The 21,238-nt window shown below is 37.4% G+C and overlaps 1 protein-coding gene across 2 annotated transcripts in view; it reads right to left on the bottom strand.

The window, feature by feature from the left end:
- b3galt1b (UDP-Gal:betaGlcNAc beta 1,3-galactosyltransferase, polypeptide 1b) overlaps positions 1-21,238 on the bottom strand; it is a 123,382-nt gene extending 102,144 nt beyond the window's left edge. For both annotated transcript variants that reach the window (XM_053627127.1, XM_053627129.1), the window contains exon 1: positions 21,220-21,238. The gene's annotated coding sequence lies outside the window, so the exon portion shown is untranslated. The remainder of the gene's footprint in view (positions 1-21,219) is intronic.

Genomic DNA, 21,238 nt, shown 5'->3' with positions numbered 1-21,238 from the left:
TCTTATTTTCCATGATTATGATTCAATCATTTAAGTTCAATGTGATTTTTTGCATACTCATGGTCTCATGATGTTTTGGGGTTTCTGGCCTTGGTTATGTTTTTGTCAAGGTGTTTTGTCTTTTGTCTTATGTTTTTCCCATGTTTTTCTCTTGTGTTTTTCCTTATTGGCTTTAGGTATGTTGCTTGCATGTACATATGAGTATAAAAGCCAACTGTATCCAACTTATCTTTAGACTTATAAACAATTTAGTAGTCTTTGAGCACATAATAAACCATCTCTTTGACTATACTCTGGCTCTTGGTCTCCTGATTCTTCAAGCATTTTACTTCTGGTGAAGCTGCAGCATTTTTATCATCCAGAAAAGATTTACATCAATCTCTTTCATATTAACAAATACTCATAGTAGCTATTGTCTAATTTCAGGTAAAGCCTGCTGCCACCAGGTCTGCAGATATTCTTAGTGCACATTTTTTGAACATCACTTAAAAAATTTCTTTTTGATTGTGTCCAAGATCTTTTCTGCTGAACTTGCTTTAGTAACGAAGGCCAGTTCTACAACGTATTGTGTGAAATGGTGCATCATGCACAAAGCAGGCGATGTGCAAAAATAAGGGTGGGATTATTTGATTTTAAGGCTCCTTTGACACATTGTGGATCCTCCCAAGAGAAAGGAGTTGATGCTGAAGATTAGAGCTACTCTTAGAGCCACTTAAGCCCTTCATGGAATCAGGATATCTGTAAAGAACAGCTTGGTGGTTGCTAAAATCTCATTTTAATATCTCCAATGTGTCACGGAAAAATACTTGAACTGTGGGTTCTTTTTATTTTCACTAGATGTGCACGTGTGAGGAAGTTAATGTGGTTAAAGGAATGCACTGGTGTTTCAAAAATTGCATCAATGTTTGGTAATTATAGTTTCATGTTGTTTCCATAAAGGCGTTTAATTTGATGACAGTGTCTGTACTCAGACAAGCACAGATTTTATGTTGAGCCTACAGTGGAAGTTAACAGTGCAGGTGGTACACAATAACAAAGCTTTAAAAGGAACCATATATGGATATTTTATGACCAAAAGCAATTACTGCAACAGCAGGTGCCATTTGTCCATGCACTTATTGGATGCTTTCATTCATTTGTGCTTGTAGATCAGACTGGTAATATGATAATATTCAACATTACTTATTAAAATACTCATTGTTTAAATACCATGTATTGAAATATTACATTTATTACAAAGACAGTTATCCTAGTATTATATTATCTGAGGACGCACGGTGGCTTAGTGGTTAGCATTTTCGCCACACACCTCCAGAGTCGACATCGGGGGTTCGATTCCCACCGTGGCCCTGTGTGTGCGCGGAGTTTGCATGTTCTCCCCGTGCTGTGGGGGTTTCCTCCGGGTACTCTGGTAGGCTGATTGGCATGTCCTAAGTGTCCGTAGTGTATGAATGGGTGTGTGAATGTGTATGTGATTGTGCCCTGCGATGGATTGGCACCCTGTCCAGGGTGTACCCCGCCTTGTGCCCGATGCTTCCTGGGATAGGCTCCAGGTTCCCTGTGACCCTGAAAAGGATAAGCGGTATAGAGGATGGATGGATGGATATATTATCTGAGCAACCCCAAAGCACCCCAGTATTTCTACTGGCACTGCAACTCCATCTACACTCCCCTTATCAATGACCAGGTTTGTAAAATCAGCAAAAAGCTAAATCTTTGAAAATCTACAGGACCTGATAAAGTCTCACCAGGTACATTTTAACATTGCCAACCAACTGCCTCAAGCAAGCATATTCAACCATTTGTACCAGCATATCTAATGATGGACAATTATACAGAACCTCCCTGCTTTAAAACTTTAAACTTTTTAAATAATTTTTTAAAATGCAACACAACTTTGCTTCTTGACAGACCATAGTTTACCAAGATGCCCTTTATGTTAACTTTAGCTCCACCTTACATACACGCCCAAAATGCACCTTAACTTTCCACTGGCAATCTGTCAGTAAGTTACAAATTTCCCAAGAGACAGGAGACATTACGTCCTATCTGGATACATCCTGCCAGAGCCACACTCCATCAGGATTGGTACACTACACGGGCGTGTCCTCTCCACTCTCCTTGACTTAATCCATCTCCGTTAAACTCATTGTTCTTGGATGACCCCACCATAGTGGGTCTTGACAATAACGAAGTATGACTAACCCAAGAAAGTAGCAAGACCTGTAGCATTGTGTGAGACACCCCTTGGGAATTGCATTGACTTCTGCAAAGGCCACCCCCCCATAAACCTTTAGCAATCAATGATGACTGCTGTTGAGTCATTCAGATTCCTTGACTCCACTAATGCCAAGTGGGAATTGGTAATTGCATCTAGAAGGCACAAAAGATGTTCTTATTGCTACAACTGAGGAAACTCCATGTATCGCACCCATTGCTGGTACAACTTTGCTCTCACATATTTCATTACAGACTGTTGACCCTCCTCCTATTCTCATTAAAAGAAAAACCACAGCAAGGACACATGGTCTGAAAATTATTAGGGATCCCACTAATCTGTTCCTTTAAGCTACCATCAGGCAGGTAATTCACACCAAGTGAGCATGTCAACATCATCTTTTTCCAACCTGATCTGTTTTTTCTTTACGGTGTTACTCTGTCAATGTTCATTATTGATAAATAATTTACTATAAATATTTCATAGCAAATCACTATTGATTGGTGTTCTGATTGGTCAAAGATTTTTTTTTTCTATAACAGCAGCTCAGATTTATATTAATGTCTTCTTTCTAATATGTTACTGTATCGATAGTAGCATAATCGAAGCCCAATAATAAACGGAATAAAAAAAACTTTACTATTATTTAGTTTTAAAAAAACCCAAACAATCATTAATAGGGTGCAGCTTTCTGTAAGAAGACAATTAACATCGGTTTCTCAGTAACACAGAAAGCTGCATTTTATTGTCTTATCTCAGGGTGAGAGAGAGAGAGAAAGAGACACTGGTAGGAGAATAGTTTATCACTGGACATTCCACAAAATTAAATACAACTATAAACAGTTAAAAGTACCACATGCTGTTCATTAATGAATGAATGAATTTTTTTACTGCAATATTTAGCAAACTGCTTTATAATGTAAGAAATAAATCACTTACGTAAGGAATAAAACACTCCGGGATGTACTGTTTTATAACATTATGCTGAGCTAAATGCACACCAAGTGGTATATGTTTACTGTACATCATTTACTATATGGCAAATGAATGCACCTTGTTTGTCCTTCATAGAGCTTAATTGTCTCCTTCAGTCATATTGTTAATTTATGCACTAGTAATATCTAATTTGTCTTTGTGACTTGGATGGAAACCTCTGGCACAATGTGAACAAACATAAGTCTGATACATGCCTGTGCATCCTCACTTATGGTCCCATAGTGAGGATGCACAGGCATGGTCCCATAGTGGTGACTTTAGTGGAATTCAGTCAAAAAAACTCCTGAATGGTTTTTGGTGGGCTGTTGGACCATTCCTCAGGATGAAAATCTTACAGATCTTTGAAGGATAAAGGAGATTATTATTTATTTTGCAGTCTGCACTCCAGAATATCCGATATAGATTCACTGACGTTTAAATCCGATGATTGGAGAGGCTATGGAAGGCTCTTGACGTCACCCTGGTGTGCATTAAACCACCCTTGAATAATTTTAGCTGCACATACAGGGGTAATATCATCCTGGAATATCTTCAGAAAATACCATGCACATTAGGGTGCACATTGTCTTATAAAATTGCCTCATATTTGTTGACAGCTATACAATCCTGTAAAGCCTGATATCCACAAGATGGCTGCCAATACCATTATGAGTCATCCATCATATCTAACAGATGGCAGCAGATGGGCTGAAGTTCCTCAGTGAGCTTCGACTTGCGACCATTGTTCCTTTTTGCTGTTTGTTCATGTTTGACGTTCACCTTGAAACATTAAGATAATTGTTCCGTTTTTGTCACTGCTGCACCCTCTTTGGTGTTTTTGGAAGTCTGCTTGAAAACCTCAAAGCAAATTTTCAGTCCTCTTTCGTACATCCTGTTGGTTGGAAAACAACCCAATCTAATGTGCCTGTGCAGCTGTGTTTATAATTGTGATTAAGTGACTTGAAAGTCAAGGTCCTTTTTCATGTGGTGTTTGTTATTTTGTGCAGCCCTGTATAGATTTGTTATGGTCTCATGGTTGGCCACCGTGTACGAATGGATGGTTATTTTTCAGTTGACTTCTGCATAATACTGATTATAATGCGTTTCCATCCATTTTTTTTCTCTGCCTCTTTCTCTTTCAATTTATAGCAACAACATGATCATTCTCATAAAATCTTTCTTAAGTCTTATTCGGATTGGACTAGTTTTACATTCAAGTCACATAAGACTTGGATAAATGAGTTGCCTAAATGAGAGATTTATGCTCATTGCCAGACAGTTAAATCACATAGTACAAGCTAATGCTGTCATCATAGCATAATTAAGCAATATCGCACGAGCAAGAGTGTGGTTATACTGAATATTGGTATGGCTGTGATTCAGTCATAGGCATGAGCCAACATGACTAGTGCCGTAACTGTATATAAAGTGCCGTTCCGATATTCAGGGGTGCCGCTAGGGTTTCTGGGCCCCCTGCCTAATTTGTACTATGGGCACCAAGCCCCCACCCCCAATGAGCTTCTTATTACCACGTGTAAAAGCAATCATTATCAATAAGCATAACAATTATTGCATATTCAATAAGACACTATAAAGAACTAAATTTGAACAGTTTAGTAAATTAACTGAAATTATGCATTCATAACTATATACAAATAACTATATATACACACAATACAAGTAATAAAGACCATTGTTCTCTCTCTCATATACAGACACTATAGAAACTGTCTGGATGACTGCTGTCGACTTGTAATTTCTTATTCCCCAAGTACCAAGAACTTATAATAATAATAATAATAATAATAATAATAATAATTATTATTAATAATAATAATAATATTCATTGAGTGAATAATAAATTTCACACAACAGCAGCTCCAGAAAGAAATGTGGAAATTAGCTAAAACAGTGACAGGATCATTGAACCAGTGAGTTGAATTTGAGAATCAAATTGGTTCTATTCATGAATGAATCATTCACACTGGTTTTAACGGGATTCTCCAATATATTGAAATGAATCAAACAAATGATTCACTCATGAATCGGACATCATTACAACACTTCTCTCATAAACTCAGTCGGGACAATTAAAGCAGATTATATGATTGCATTAAATTTTGATCGATTCCTCACAGAAAGCTGTTGCAAGGCTTCAGAAAGCTTGAATATATACAGCACTGGACTAGTTTTATTGTCACTTGGTGCTTTTCTGTCCTTTTTGAAGCTCAATGCTCCATTACTATTGCTTGATTGTGTGGAAAAACATACATTCTTGGAAATATTGTGTTCCAACTTCCAAGAATAAACATCAGGGTGAGTAACTGATAGCATTTCTATTTTATGTTAATTATAACGGCTTCATACAGGCTAGGTTCAAAAACATAGTACAAAACAGGGCACATAAAATCACCTTATTTTTTGAAAAACTGGGTGACTAGCTGTGTTCCCCATCATGCTCTCTCCTCTTTTTCATGTTTTCTTTCCTCTTTTGGTATCCCGATTTTGTTTGCGCCATACATTGCCATATACCTGATGCATGTAACTGTGAAGTGCCGCGTTTCTGAATAATCCGTAATAAACACGCACATTCACTCGGCACAGTCTGAGGGCATTCATTATAGAGTAATTCTTAATAAATTATTGTGCAAAGAGGCCAATTTAAACACCAAAATCATGCAGGACAGTATGGGGTTCTGCTGGGCCCCCTGTCTGACCAGGGCCCTTAGAAGCATCCCAGTGTGTTTATAGTAAATATAAGCACTTGTGGAATGCCGCTCGACCAACCAAAATAGTGGAGCAGCACTAACTGCTGTACAACAACACTTGCTGTACATTGTTTCCTCACACAAATTCAATGTGAACCAGAATATGGATCTGTGAAAAATGCAGTGTATGTTGCATTAATGTTAACGTACTAAAAATATTTCTTCTCATTCATGTAGACAAATATAGAAGATTATGTACAGGCATAATCAATATCAAACTTTTAATAATTCCTTTCTTTGAAATGGTTCGATTACCTTGTGCTTAGCCTGGTGCCTGTAAATTATCCAGTCTTTAAAACTATGGTCTGATCTACTTTTAGACTCCACTGCAAATAAAGCTTGCTTCCCAAAAGAGTAGCCTATTAGCACACAATGACAAGAAAACTCATTCTTTGGGTGTATTCTCTAGAGTTTGGTGCAATTGCTAATTCTCCTTAAGAACATTCCCTGGATGGTTTCAGGACTCTGTGAGTTATTGCATTTATACTAAGAGTGCTCTGGCTCTTGCCACTAATAAATTGCAGTGCTCAATATCAGAGCGGCAAAGTGTCAGTTATGAAGACCGAACCTGGCAAGAAATTTGTTTTCCATCTCGTAACAGCCTGCCTCATGCATCTCCAAGAACATTGATTGTGCCGTTCCTCTCTGATGAGATATTGGAGCACGGGAAACAGCCAATAAGTGAATAAAATAAAACCAGCGCTCGAGAAGCAGACAGAATTCGGATCACTTTAGGGTCATTTCATTTGCAGCCCTCCTACTGGTGTGTTCCACGGCTCTACAGTGCTATTTTGACCTTAATCAATGCTAGTAAATGTCTTATTTTACTCATGTATTTATAGTAATGATTAGGAAAAAAAAAAAAAAAAAAAAGAGCTGAATGTGGTGACCTGACTACAGTACATAAAACCAGCCTTTTAAATAATATTATAAGCAATATCGATACTGATAAAAGTACATAGGTTATTAACTGTGCGAACATCTGGGTATTGCAGACACACCTGTCTGGTTTGCTAATACTATTAGAAATAGGCTATATTTTGTTACATGTATGCATCACATCTAAAGTGTAATTAATCACCAAACCTAAGCAAATATCCATCCATCCATCCATCCATCTTCTACCGCTTACTCCTTTTCAGGGTCACGGGGAACCTGGAGCCTATCCCAGGGAGCATCGGGCACAAGGCGGAGTACACCCTGGACAGGGTGCCAGTCCATCGCAGGGCACACTCACATACACACACACACACCCATTCATACACTACGGACACTTTGGACACGCCAATCAGCCTACCATGCATGTCTTTGGACTAGGGTAGGAAACCGGAGTACCCGGAGGAAACCCCCGCAGCACGGGGAGAACATGCAAACTCCACACACACGGCCCCGGCGGGACTCGAACCCCGGACCCTGGAGGTGTGAGGTGAACGAAGGCTTAACCACTAAGCCACCGTGCGCCCTCCTAAGCAAATATATTTTATTTAAAAATGAATGACCTCTACTCATTCGTTTGGTTTATTTTCCGCATAGATATGATCTGAAAAACCATGATATTGAAGAAATTCAAAAAATTGATCGCTGTTTCAATGAATTTGCCTTACTCTCAAAGCTTTTAGATGAAGAATGCCCCACACCATCCGAGTGGACAGACTGACAGAAAGGTTACCCACCCTTCTCCAATATGTGGAGAAGGGTAAGCTGTAAGCTATAAAGGGCACTGTGCTGTCCAATGAAATGACTGAATGGTGTGTAAATAGCAGAAACACTAGAATATGTCTCACAGTTTGACATGGACTTCAGTGATGACAACTGTACATTTATTTTTATCTGTTCATTGATATTTAAGGCTGTCTAGAACAAGTAAATGTTCAATGATCAAGTTAATAGGGTTTTGTTAGTATTAGTATTAGTAGTATAGGCTTATAATGATCACATACCATATGTCTAATTGCTGCTATTGATTTAGTTTGAGGTTACAGTATATGAGACATATACAGTTGAGGTCATAAGTTTACATACACCTTGCAGAATCGGCAAAATATTAATAATTATAAAAATAAGTTGTTTTGTTTTTTTTAAAGTGACCATAAAAAATTCATTTTGTTTTTTTTGGACTTAATACTGCCCTGCACTGAAATAAAAGCTAGTTGAATTTACTTAATTCAAATGCGTACATCAGTACCAAGTGATTGAATTGTGTTACATTGACAATTTGTTTTCGTACATCCAACGTGATTTGATCATGTATTTTCAATGGCCTGAATAAAATCAAACTCTGCACTCTCACCTGAGCTGAGGATCAAACCAAGGTTTCCAGAATTCTGCAACTGCACTTTACTGCTTCTACCATACACATTTTAATCATGTTAATTCAATGTTATAGTTATAGTACTCATCAGTGCCAACATCTCCACAAGATTTCATAATGTAATTGGGTTATGTCAATACCATGTGAATTGATTACGCCCATTTTACATAATTCAATGGCTATATGATTTTGAGATCAATCTTTTCACACTTAGGACAATTAAGGGACCCATACACAACTATTAAAAAAGGTGCAAACATTCACTGATTCCCAAGAAGGCCAGAGCCAGGAGGATGTAAACTTTTGAACAAGATGATTGGTGTAAATCTTTTTTCCTGGTAAAACATTCCCTTTTCTATTAGTGCTTACTAATCACCTCATGAGTTTGGTTGCTAGCCAAGTTCCAATTGTAAACAAGTTGGCAACTAGTCTGTCAGAGAAGTTGCGAATATTAGCTTGATCTTATTTTCCATACACATTACTGTATCTCTACAGAAGAGCACATGATCAACCATTACCCACCATGATGACAGTCCCCTTGAATAGAGTAATGCTCCATATAAAACAGTAACATGAACTGATCTACTGATCACTGATGTGTTAAATCACTACTTTCCCCATGTTCGCATTTTGTGAGCATATAACGGGTACTACCGCACATTTAGCTACTCACAGTAAACCAGCCGCGATGCATTTTCAAGTAGCACAATTCACTTGATAGATATTCAAATAAATCTCAGTTTTTGTTTGCCAATGATACAAGGCAAAACAACGGACACTTTTTTCAGCTCTCTCACACTATTTATAACAGACATTGTGCTTGAATAATTAGTGAGGAGCTACACACAGCTCACTTTCCTCTTTAAAAGGAACTGAAAACATTGATCTAAATAGCTAGTTTTTCTTTCAATCAGTATTTTTTTTTTTATTTCTTCCACGTGAGAGCCACAGCTTCATGTTGTAGAACAGGTATATTTGGAATTTCACCCAAATCATAGCACAGTTGTAAGGCTCGTAAGATTTCAGCTTGCATTCATAATCAAACGGTCAGTGTGCTTAATATAGACAAAGTCAGAATACATGAGTATTTAATAGTAAGGAAGACTCTGGTTTGACATTAATTTGCAGTCAAATCAATTACAATTCACATATTTTGAAGAGGCCTAACAGGAAGTGAATGCTCCAAACACGAACGAAAGTAAATGCTTACCTTAAAAATGCAAAGACCTTGCAGGAGCATCTGTAAGAAGTACACAGCATGTCTTTGGATATTTGAGGTGTCTACATAGATTTAAATGCACTGGTTATGTTCTAGATCACGTCATTCCAACTTGTGTTAAATTATGTCAGCTCACAGTTTGCTTGAATAAAAGATTTCTGGTCGACTGCACAATAAATAGTGAAACTCACAAAACCAGAACGAAATATAGTTCACAAAGGCTATAATTTACTGAGCTGCCCTTCCCCTGTATTCATTTCTCATTCCTTTATGCATGATAAACTGCATAAAAAATATTTTTTATTTATCTATCCAACATCTGATCACCATGTCTGAGGTTTGGGCTCTGACTAAAGGATGAGACACTTGCTATCAGAAATACAGTTATTACCCCTGCTTTCCACACAAAGTGTTAAACCTCTAGGAAAACAACATTACCAACATAACACAAAATTGATTTAGAAAGCTATCATACGAAAAGGCCTTTTGCAATATGTTAGGATTGACAACCTTGAGCTATGGACCAATGTAAGAACAGGGATAATGATTCAATATGTTTTCTTTGATTAAACAACAAACTATTCTGTTATGACAGGATTATGAGGTCGGTGTTATTTATTCTACTTCTGTTTTTAAGCACAGTTGCATTTTTACTATGCGTTTGATGCATCAAAGGCAACGTGCTTGGCCGTATTTCAACCATTCACTTCACACATAGGAAAAATAAGTCCCTCGACACACTTAATGTATCAAGCCAGTAAACCACTGACAGAAGAAAGACTTTGGTCTGGCAACCTGCTTTCACCTGCAGCAATATTCAGGTTTTGATCAGAGGCAGAAATTTTTGCCTGATGCACCACACTGACAGACTCAGCTTTGTTCTTGGTTCTCTGAAGAATGGTTTTAGATAAACTCTTTCCATAAGCTCTAAGGGATCCATGCCACACAGTTGTAATATTTAACAGCAAGTCCACATGAACAGGCAGGATGCCAAAGTTTCTCAACACTGCTGAGCCTGGAACTCTGTAGGCTGCTTCTCTGTGGATTTGTTTCATGCAGGAATAATCACTGTATGGTTGATTCCATCTGGGTGCAAATCAGTCTCTCTCTCCCTGTCTCTCTCTCTCTCTCTCTCTCACACACACACACACACACACACACGTTTTCTTACTATCTTTGTGAGGACCTTCCACTGATATTAATGTAGCTAATTAATGTTATGCCTACACTTAAATCTAACCCTGACCTTAACAACTAGCATTTTAGCTATTTTACTTAGTTTTGTTTTCTCTTTAATAAAAGTTGAAGTTTTCCTTCAGTGGACCAGCCACATGTCCCCACAAGGTCAAAACTGTCAAATATTCCTATCCTTCTAGGGACATTTGGTCCCCACCAAGATATAAAAACCTGTCCCCCAAACACACACACAGTTTTATGACAGGCAACCAGAAGTCATAGCATCACTGAGTTGATGGCACCAGGAGTGAAGATGAAAGCTGCAACCAAGCACATAAAAGGCATCTGTATCGGACTTTAAGTTTCTTCTACTGCAACTTAAAGATTTTATCACCAGAAAGGTGAGTGATGGCAGGTATGTAATACAGACAAATTTTAACTTTCATACACAGAAGCTCAGATACATCATGTAGGATGTATACTTTCTCCACTCCATAAACTAACATCTTGAAACCCTAGGCTTCTTGTTATCCACCGTTACAGTTCAGAGAGCATCAAGCTCTCTTTGTAAACCACAAAACTGAAGCTTCAGTATTAGGCAAACCTCCTGATGTTGCAGCTAGGGCTGTGATGTTGGCAGCTTTGAAATTTACATCACTATATAATATAATATAATGTAATACAATATAATTTTATAGGCTTAAATTAAATGAAATAAAATATAAAAAAAATTAAATGAGGCTTTATTTTAGTACTTCCGTCAGTGAAACAACTCAATACAGCCTTGGTGCTGTGGGATACGGTATTGTGATTGACCCGCAGGAGAAGGAGAAGTTGTTGAGTGAAACACAGTTGCACGTTTCTCTGACGAAAACTTTATTTCTTTTACAAGTTTAGTATACCACAAGACAAGTTTAGTATACCACTATAAAACAAAAAATACCAGTAGGACGGTAACCTAAATAATATGTAAAAAATCTAAATATTAAATAAATATTTTAAAAAACACGGTTCGCTGACATGCCTGGAGATTTGTACTGTTTGTCCGTTTAACACTTATTTTTTTCCCCCCACAAAGCCGACATATGACTTCATCCAAATTTATTGGTTCACCTCTCTCGTTAGGCACAAATCCAAAATGTTCCCAGATCGCCGATGTAACATTTGGTTTCCCCAACAAGATCCATCGCAGCGGCAGAACCCGGCGAGAAATAGTAGAAATCACCTGATTTGATTTTATCGCACTCAAACAAACCCCTGCCAAAGTATCAGACAACACCATAAGGCGTCTGACTATGATTACATAATGTGTATTAATATAAATATACATATAAAATCTCCCGCTAAAAGGTAGGCTATAAATACGAATTAATTTTGCAACTGTTATTATTACACTTGTTTACAAAACGTTGTACTTTGTACTTGTTATAGTGCCAACTCAAGCAGAAACATTAACATGGCGTGTGATGTGACACTACCGCAAATGGCACTCTACCACCGCGGTGGCAAACTACCACCGCAGTAGCGCAGTTGTCATGGCCACCGTTACGGCCCTTGTTTCAGCTAAGGCATCCTGTATTTGTGTTTACGTGTTGTTCAGCAAGGTAAGAGCACATGCTGGTTATCCCAGCTGTGCAATGCTACCGACATGGCTTTCAGCAATCTAGGCACTTAATCTGAATTGCTCGACTGAATATTAATTTACATAAATGGTCATGTAATCCTTTGCATACTAAGCTTTGCTTAGTGAGCGCTGAAAGAGAAGAAAAATCATAATTTGAGTGTAGTACTGGCATAGTAACAAGGCTTACACATATTCAGATCCACAGTGGATTTTAGTGTGGGTACGTGAAAGATAAGAGCAGCTGTATTGCTCAGATGCAATTACACTAGCCACCGTTCTCTGAATCACTTCACCAGGAGGTGCAGAACACTGAACTCCACAATGGTCATGCCAGCGAGCTCAGTGAATGAAAAAAAGACTTTCAATAAAACACAATTATTGCCCTCAATCCAGAAATATACCTGCCTGCCTAGAGTGGAGCATAAAAAGCCACCATAGCTTAGATAGAAGATTATCTGCACTCCTGAAAAAATACAAACACTCATTTTATGATAGAAAATATATGTACAATGTACTATTAAAGGCCAAACTCAGAAAAACATAGTTCAATATGTCAACAACTCACAACACGTCAACGGGTACGGGATTGAACTTGGGCACCAACATTCTCTGTAGCTTCTGTTCTATTTACAGATAATTAGGGCCAGACTTTAAACGTCGGAATGATGATCATTATCTCCTGCCCTTTGTTTAACACTCACAAGGAGTTCTCCCACATGAATACCGAATGCTGGACTAACAACCGTAATGAGCACATTTAACCCGGACAAAGACTTTTAAACCCAAGAGTCTAATGTAAAGTGTCCTGAACCAAGAGTCTAACATAAAGTGCCCCCCCACCCCAAAGATTAAGCTTTTCCAAATAAATGTGTCAATCCCAAGAAGCCAGGCTCAGGAATATAGTTAAAACAATGAAACGTACCCCCTCCTAGAGTGGATATAAAAAAATCTACACACCCCTGTTAAAATGGCAGGTTTGTGTGATGTAAAAAAAATTAAACATCAAATCATGTCAGAACCTTTTTCACCTTTATTGATAAAATTGCAAAATATCAAGTGACAAACACTCAGAAATGTTTTTTTGCACACCCTTTTATAATTGGGAATGTGGGAGTGTTCAGAATCTACCAATACCATTCAAACCCATGTTAAATACTCATTAGTATACATCTGCCATCAATTAAAGTGGCTGATTACCCCCAAATAAATTACAGCTGTTCCTATAGGCTTTCTCTGACTTCTTCTTGGTAACATCCAACTAGAAAAGCCATAGGCCTCAAAGAGCCTACACAGCAGGTACGGGATCTCATTGTTGAACAATGAGAGGAGAGGGTTAATCAATCAATCAGGTTCCAAAAAATTTTCCAAGGCATTGGATAGACCATGGAACACTAAAGACAATCAACAAGTGGAGGAAATATGGCATGACAGTGACACTACTAAGTACAGGACATCCCTTTAAAATTGATCAGAAGACCAGGAGAAAACTGGTCAGGGAGACTCATAAGATGCCTACTGTACAGCAACATTAAAAGAATTTCTGGTAAGTACTGCTTTCTCCCTACATGTTACGACAATCTCCCGAATTCTTCATATCTCTGGGCTATGAGGTAGGGTCGCAAGACGGAAACCTTTTTTAACCAAAAAATAAATTATAAATACGTCCAATCTCCCAAAGCCATGTGGAAAAATGTATTATGATCTGATGAGACCAAACTTGAACTTTTTGGCCATAATACTAAAACATATTTGGCACAAATAAATAAAAAAACAAACAAACAAACAAAAAACAACACACAGCACATCAGCAAAAGATCACCATCCCCATGGGGAAGTATGGTGATGGCAGCATCATATTTTGGGGCTGTTTTTATCAGCTGGAACTGGTGCTTTAATCAGGGTGGAGGGAATTATGAATAGCTCCAAATACCAGTCATTTCTGGTGCAAACCCTTAAGGCTTCTGCTAAAACACTTAAGATGAAGAGGAATTTCACCTTTCAACCTGACAACAACCCAACGCAAACCTCCAGAGCAACAAAGGAATGGCTTCACCAAAACAAGTTCAAGGTTTTGGAATGGCCCAACCAGACTCCAGACATAAATCTAATCAAAAATCTGTGGGGTGACCTGAAGAGGGCTGTGCACAGGAGATACCCAGCCGATCTAATAGAGTGGGAATGCTTTTGCAAGGAAGAATGTCAAAATATTGCCAAGTCAAGATGTGCCACACTGATTGCCTCTTACTCAAAGACTGAATGCTGTGATAAAAGGTGCTTCAACAAAATTTTAGTTTAGAAACTAAACTAATATTTAGGTAAAATATCAATGCACTAAATTAGTGCACACTTATGCAAACAGGTTATTGTACATTTTTTAAAAAAATATTATTAATGTTTTCTCTTTAATTAATAGGTTAAAATTTCACAGTAAAAAAGGTAGAAAAGTTTTACATGATTTATATTGGTTTAATTATTTTTTTTACATCACAACCTGCCATTTTAACAAGGGTGTGTAGACTTTTTATATCCACTGTACCTGCATACAAGTGTGTGTGAGGATCTGTGTGACTGATAAACACACACACATCCTGCCATGGCTATGAGTGATTGCATAAAGTATACAAACAGCAATGACATTACTTCCTCTTAGCAATAAGAAATGTAGAACTGCATTTGGTTACTTAAAAGCAAAGGAATCCCCTGAGGATCACAGTCTACTAAATACCAAGGTGGCGATGCTGTCCAGAAGAGCCAAGCTCCATAAAACACCTGAGACCTGCAGAGATAGCTCAAGGGTTTCCCTCTGGGAGCAATCTTACTGAGATCCCTAGAAAAAAAAAGAAAGAAAAAAAAAAACCATCCTGCCTTTGCCAAGAAAAGGCTTTTAAACTGTGTAGGTAACAAAAGCAGATTCAAATGAATCAGCAAAAGTTGTAACAGATTTCAAAGATGCCTGTGCGAAAGTGAGAGAAAGCATGCCCTCACTTCTCATGACTACACAAAGTCCTGCTTTGTGAAAGGGAAAGGAGATAAAAAATAAAAACCACTAAAAAGCATTCTGTATCAAACCTTAAGAACACTTATCTTCAAACTCAGCAAGAAAGCAGCTGTAAGGTAACTCACAGATGGAACAGAAAAATATAAAATCACTCTCCAGTTCTCCCTCTCCCTCTTGACTAGTGCTTGAAGGAAATGCTTGAACTTTATGTTTCTCTTCATATGTCACTGTGTCCATAACCACATCTCTAGAATTTCTTAAAGCTGAGCAATATAATATGTCATCATAATACACTTTTCTGAGATGCAAGAATGCAAGATTTTAAAAAATCCTGAACATAACCTGTATAAGATAAATATGCTTAAAACATATTTTTGACATTAGATTAATTTAAGAAATTGAGCCATGAACAGAGTTTTATGATGAAAAGATTCATATCAAACATATGAGAGAGATAAGAGTCTGGCACTGTGACAGCAGCTGGTAGCTCAGCGTCCAGCTGAAAGTGTAATTGAAACCAACATGAGGCAGGATCATAGAGAGAGAGAGAGAGAGAGAGAGAGAGAGAGAGAGAGATGGATTACAATTTTTTTTCTGATGGCTAATCAGCTTAAATGTTTCTGGAAAGTGAGGGACATGGAGAGTTTGTTTCCACGTACAAACTTAACCAAATCAACAGAGAGGAAGTAACATTTTTTTATATGTTACACTGGAATAAAAATGACAGCCTGTCTATTTTTCAAGTTACTTAACAGCACAATATGTGTAAAGATAAGACACCTTTTTTTTGTGCACTGTATAATCAACAGAGTTGGGTGTAATGCGTTACATAGTACATAGTTACATAGTAACGCATTACTGTAATCTAATTACTTTTTCTGATAACACAGTAATCATGTTTAAATATCATATTGAATCTTTTTTTTTTTTTAAACGATTCTTTTTTCTTTACGCATCAATTTAGAATCGTTCATTTCAGCATCGCGATGCATCATAAAAACGATTATATTCCACAGCTCTGTGAGACAGCATTATTTATCACATCTGACTATACAACCTCACAAATATTCCAGTTTGTTACTGTAAAACAAGACAAATGCAGTGATCAGTGCTGTATTTGCTTTAGTAATGTTTGCCCGTCATGGTACATTATTCTTTGAAAGATTAAACGAACCAATCTGTGGGGATAAATATTTAATCAGCCATTACAAAAGGGATGTTTGAGAAATCAATACTATTAATTTATTTTTTAAAAAACATGCCTTTTACAATAATGGAATAATAAGTAAATAAGAATAAATCTTATGCCTTAGGCCTTTAAAAACTTCAGAATGACCTATATAGCCTATTTTAAAAGAAATGCCACTTTCCTATGAACCCAGTGCCAAGGGCAACAAAGCATTTGCAAGACAATTTAAGAAAAACATCTTGTGTGTGAAATGGTGAGAAAATGAAAGTCGTTGTGAAATGAACCAGAGCACCAATACAAGGAATCAGAATAGCCTGCAAAGCCAATTCTTCTGTATTTGCTATACACTGAAGACATTTGGGTTTAAGATCAAAAGATTAATATGAGATGATAGATATTTATATCTAGATCTGTTAAACAACTTAGAACATTGCATCTTTTGTTTGAACCTACCCATTTTTCAAGTGCTCAGAAATACTGGACCATGTGACTGACAACTGTTTCTTGTTGCCCAGGTATGTCCTGTTATATTATTAAAAATCAATCTAACTGGGCACACCTGGGCAACATGAAATTACTGGAGGCACACTGGAGGTAGTGTCATGGCTTGGGTTTGCATGGCTGCTTTTAGAATAGGTTCACTAATCTTAATTGATGATGCAATTCATAATGGTAACAGCAGAATGAATTCAGAAGTCTAGAGGAAAAATTGTCTACCAATTTACAGAGAAATGGATCCTTTATAATTGGGAGGAACTTCATCATGCAGAAAGACAATGACCAAAAACACACTGCCAACGCAACAAAGGACTTCATCAGCGGGGAAAAAGTGGAAAGCTTTAGACTGGCCAAGTCAATCACCAGACCTTAACCTAACTGAGCATGCATTTCACCTCCTGAAATGAAGACTGAAGGGAGAAATCCCTGAAAATGAATGAAACCGCAGTACAAGCCTGGCAACCGGCAATCAAGGGATATGCAGCCAAACATTTCATTTAAGACTCTGTTCCAATACATTTGCTCAATAATTGGGTGGTCTGCCACCAAAGATGTCATATGAAGTTAAACACATCCAGATGTAAATTTCAGGACATGAAAGCTGAAATTCTGATCAATCATCTCATTCAACTTTTGATCTCAAACCCAAATGCCTTCAGTGTTTAGTAAAAAAAAAAAAATGCTTTCAGAGAGAACTGTATTTGCCACTGTACAACTAAAACATTGATAAATGTAATATAATGTAAATGAAATGCAAGTTCATTTTGAGGTTGTTTAGTCTGGTTTTATAAATATGAGTGGATTTCGCTGCTTTATTCAGATGTCCGGTCAAGCTCAGATTCCCAAATTTGTCCACCTATTCACCCCCATCCCATGCCCAAACCCCATCCTGAGTACATTATCTTAAATATGATACTGTTTGACCAGAGTGGAAAATTCAGTGAAATGCAGTGTATTATTAATAGCCAGATGATAATAAAGTTGGAATACTGGACATAGCCTGTTTTACACAGCTAGTGAAGGCTGATGTGACTGATTTTCTAAATGGACGATGCGCAAATAGAAAACCAAACCAGACATAGCTTTAATCTTTAGCTTATTAGATGCGTTTTCCATGCCAGCTGTTATTAAATTTCATCACACACTGTTTTGATCAATATTATCTATAGTTTGAGGTTTCATTCATGTCAGATTTTTTTTGTATAATTTGTACTGTTTAGTATGTTGAAACCTTTTTTTTTTTTTTTTTTTTTTAAATGAATGAAAAGACAGCTGTTGGTGTGTGCTTTGTTGTTGTCTTGTTGCATAATTCTCACAGTTACTTGGATGTTTCAATCATTCCATGATTGTTAAACGTGTACAGACCCTCCAGGACTTTGCTATTTTACAATCGCAGAAATGAACAAGGAAATCAAGGAAACACTGCAACATTTGGAGGAGTTTGCAATTTTTTTAAATTACCGCAGATTTGGGCCAAGACACATCGGGTTATGTTGTCACAACATTCAACCAAAGCCTTCTTAAATTCATGTGTGCCGACATGAGTACAGCTAAAGGTCTCATTTACCAACATGCATCACTGAGAAAGACCATCTAAAACAATTTCGTGCAATTGCAATTTCGCAAATTCAAGTAGCTTTCCAGAAAAAAAGCGCAAAAACCTTTGTACAACAATACACACTGCATCGCAAATTTTGAAAAAAGCCACAGCAAAATCTAATATTTTTGGCCGCAACAATCACAAAAATCTCCACGAAATGCTGTACGGACTGCCTGTAGTCCACGTTGCTGACTAGCAGTGCATACTTCTTGACACTGCTGTAAACAAGGAGCTGTGTACTTATGTACATGGAGGGAACTGGAGACCTCCCACTCCCAAACACCATGCTTCCTTCACCACTTTAATTTGTGCCCTTCTTAGGCTGAGCTTATACTTGATGTGTGTGGCAATACAAGCATTGTTCACATATTTGCCTGCAAATTTACCTTATGTACATCTAGATAAAAAAAAAAAAAGTGCCATCCACCATCTGGCACATCAGAGACCAAACATCTGTCTGGCATATTTCCCTGTCGAAGCTTAAAAATGTTTAGAAATTTCATGCTGGGTATTCCAGGACACACACTTGTGCAGCAGCATGGAGATGTTAAACAAAAGGACAAGCTCTGTTACTTTCTTTCCACCTCCACCACCACGACTGTTGATTTCAAATCGTAAACTATCACATTACTTTTAAAAGTATTTACTAATCTTGAAGATACTGACAACTGTGTATTTACTGTTTTGCACTCGTCTCACACTGTTGTGTATTTGCACTTAATGTAGTCTTGTGTACTGTTCTGTGTTGCATCATGGTCCTGAAGAAACGTCATTTCGTACCAATGTATACAAGCTACATAGAGGAATGACGATAAAAACCCACTTGACTTGACTTGGCTTGAACTGGGTGCAAAACAAGACTTTTCAGTTAGTTTGAAGGTTAGATGAGAGGTTTTTTCAATTGAAACACTAATTGGAAAAGGGAGCTCTGTAGATGTTAATACTCAAAAAATATGCACACTACATGTAATCTACTATTTAAATTGAAGTGCATGTAAAGAACAACACTTCATGTCATCCTAGTCCTGTCAGGACATAACACGTTACTAACGTTAGTTCAGCATTTTAGCAGCTTTCAATCACCTTTATTGTTTTTAACAACCCTTGAGTTTTGTCAGGCTCTAAAAAAGAGTGTTAGTCAAATGTACCACATTATTCTGCTTAAGAAATATTATTTGTATACCAATCCAATATCACAATTTAATAATAATAATAATAATAATAATAATAATAATAATAATAATAATAATAATAATAATAAACCGACAATCTCACATAGAGGGATGGGGTTGTTTTTTTGAGCCAGCATTCATTAAAGTCCAAGTGCTTTAATGGTGTATTCAAATGTTCATGCATTAATTATTCTTCTATTTACACACCTTGTTCAGTCTGATAGCAATGCCATTTGTATTGCCCTTTAATTTACTCTATTCCATTTGAAGTGAAGGTGTTTCATTCTGATTGAGCCATCAGTCAGATTAGATCATTAGACTGCATGCAAACATAGCTAACAGACAGGCAAATAGGCTACACATTGACAGCTGATTTATCAATTGTATAATCTACAACAAGCTAAGCAATGGCAGTAAGCAAGCCTTGTACAAACCACTCAACACATGTTTTGGCACTTCTTATAATGGAAACTCAAGCTATAGACCAAAGCCAAGCTATAGATCAAAGCCATGCCGTCTCCAGTGAAATGGCACTGTGTGATGCCTTTCATTCATGACATGAAGGTAGGTGTGATGCAACTGACTGAAGTGGGAAAACTCACTGGATGGGTTAAAGTCAGTACTCAGTATCCTGGGAGGACAATCTCAAAATTCACACACAAATGCAATGGAAATCTACACATATTCCTAATAGAGGTCATATTTATAAACGTGTACACATCAGGTAAATCTATATGTAAGCCCAGTTGTTTGCTTAGAAATAAAGAAAACACATTTGCAAACTGTGTGCATTTTTATGAATGAGATTCTTCTTATCTCAGTCAGGCTCAAGGTGACTCGTGAGCCTGACAAGACGAATCTGAAAGTCTGATTTTCGGCTTCCATTATACAATATCATGCGTGAGTGAGCAATCCTTTCGCCTCTATTTCTAAAGCAGCACCTTACCTTCTTCCTTCTATTCTCAGCGCTCGTGCGCGGGTAAAAACCGTGCACACGGCTCCATGAGTAACGCTCACATTCATGCACTTGAAACGAGCAAGGAAATCAAACATGTGTCACTGACAAAAATCCAATCTATAAAGTTGATGAGAGAAATAATGTCCGAGCCAAAATGTGTCCAGTATCCCGAGCAACTCCGTTTTAACTGAAACACGTCAAAGTCTTTTTAAAGCGAACTATAACCTGCAGCGCTTTCACTAACCAAGAAAACCACGATTAAACAATAAACATCTGAACAATCGACAAACCAAACATCAACAAACCAAAGCAAAGCAGAGCAGAGCAGAGCAGAGCAAATATATGAACATGACCCGACCGAGTCATAGAGTCCTCCTCTCTACAGGTATTCGGCTTTAGGTCTAAGCATATATTACACACAAGATTCGAAGAAGCTCAACTACACAGCAGGCATTCGTCTATAGAAAGTGTGTTTAACTCAGTACAGTGCTAGAAAATAGAGAATAAATTTACCAGATGTATTGGTGCGCGT

This window comes from Ictalurus furcatus, chromosome 6, assembly GCF_023375685.1.
Source record: "Ictalurus furcatus strain D&B chromosome 6, Billie_1.0, whole genome shotgun sequence".
Taxonomy (NCBI): Eukaryota; Metazoa; Chordata; class Actinopteri; order Siluriformes; family Ictaluridae; genus Ictalurus; species Ictalurus furcatus.
This window is presented reverse-complemented; position numbering and strand designations above follow the sequence as displayed.